This window comes from Malurus melanocephalus, unplaced genomic scaffold, assembly GCF_030028575.1.
Source record: "Malurus melanocephalus ecotype Western Australia unplaced genomic scaffold, MMel_1.1 scaffold_2065, whole genome shotgun sequence".
NCBI classification, from domain to species: domain Eukaryota; kingdom Metazoa; phylum Chordata; class Aves; order Passeriformes; family Maluridae; genus Malurus; species Malurus melanocephalus.
This window is the reverse complement of record NW_026625297.1, coordinates 3441-4721: the sequence shown is the minus strand read 5'-3', so window position 1 is coordinate 4721 and position 1281 is coordinate 3441.

Below are 1281 nucleotides of genomic sequence, written 5' to 3'. Positions count from 1 at the left end.
GTGCCCTGGTGGGGGGAGGGGCCGTTCTGGGAGGGGGCGGGGCTCCCGGTGCTGGGGGGATGGGCGGCCCCTGTGCTGGAGCCCCGGGAGACCCCGCGGCTGCTGCGGGAATTGGGCGTGGCCCGGCCCCTCCCCCCGCCCCTCCCCCACCTGAAACGCGCCCGGGCGGGGCCGGGGGGGCGGGGCCTGGAGGTGCTGCTGTGCCTGGACCCCCCCGACGGTGAGACTGGGAGGGACTGGGGTATACTGGGATGGACTGGAGTGGACTGGGATGGACTGGGATGGACTGGGATGGACTGGGAGGGACTGGAGTGGACTGGGATGGACTGGGAACAAACTGGGATGGACTGGGAACAAACTGGGATGGACTGGGATGGACTGGGACGGACTGGGATGGACTGGGATGGACTGGGATGGACTGGAATGGACTGGGATGGACTGGGAACAAACTGGGAGGCACTGGAAGGTCACCGGTCCCTTACTGGTTTTACTGGGAGGTCACCAGTCCCTCCCAGTCCCTCCCAGTCCCTCCCAGTCCCTCCCAGTTCCATTTCCCGGTCCCTTACTGGTCCCTTACTGGTTTTCCCACGCAGGGGCCGTGGTTCCCATCGATTACATCACCGTCGATGACGTCAGCGGCGATGATGTCACCGCCCCTGCCATGGATTACGTCATTGATTACGTCACGGCCACGCCCTGGCCCGGGATGGGCACCAGTAAAACCAGTAAGGACAATGGGGTGGACACCAGTAACACCAGTAACACCAGTATGGACACTGGGATGGGCACCAGTGCTCCCAGTGCTCCCAGTGCTCCCAGTGATTCCGGTGTCTCTGCCGATTCAGGTGTCCCCAGTGCCACCAGTGCCACCAGTATGACCAGTATGAGAGGTTCCAGTGCCACCAGTATCACCAGTACCACTAAGGACTGCAATGCCACCAGTGCCACCAGTGTGACCAGTTCCAGTGACGCCAGGAGCTCCAGTGTCCCCAGTGTCCCCAGTGTGACCAGTGTGACCAGTGTGACCAGTGTCCCCAATGTCCCCAGTGTGACCAGTGTGACCAGTGTGACCAGTGTCCCCAGTGTGACCAGTGTGACCAGTGTGACCAGTGTCCCCAATGTCCCCAGTGTGACCAGTATGACCAGTGTGACCAGTGTCCCCAGTGTGACCAGTGTGACCAGTGTGACCAGTGTGACCAGTGTCCCCAGTGTGACCAGTGTGACCAGTGTGACCAGTGTCCCCAGTGTGACCAGTGTGACCAGTGTGACCAGTGTCCCCAG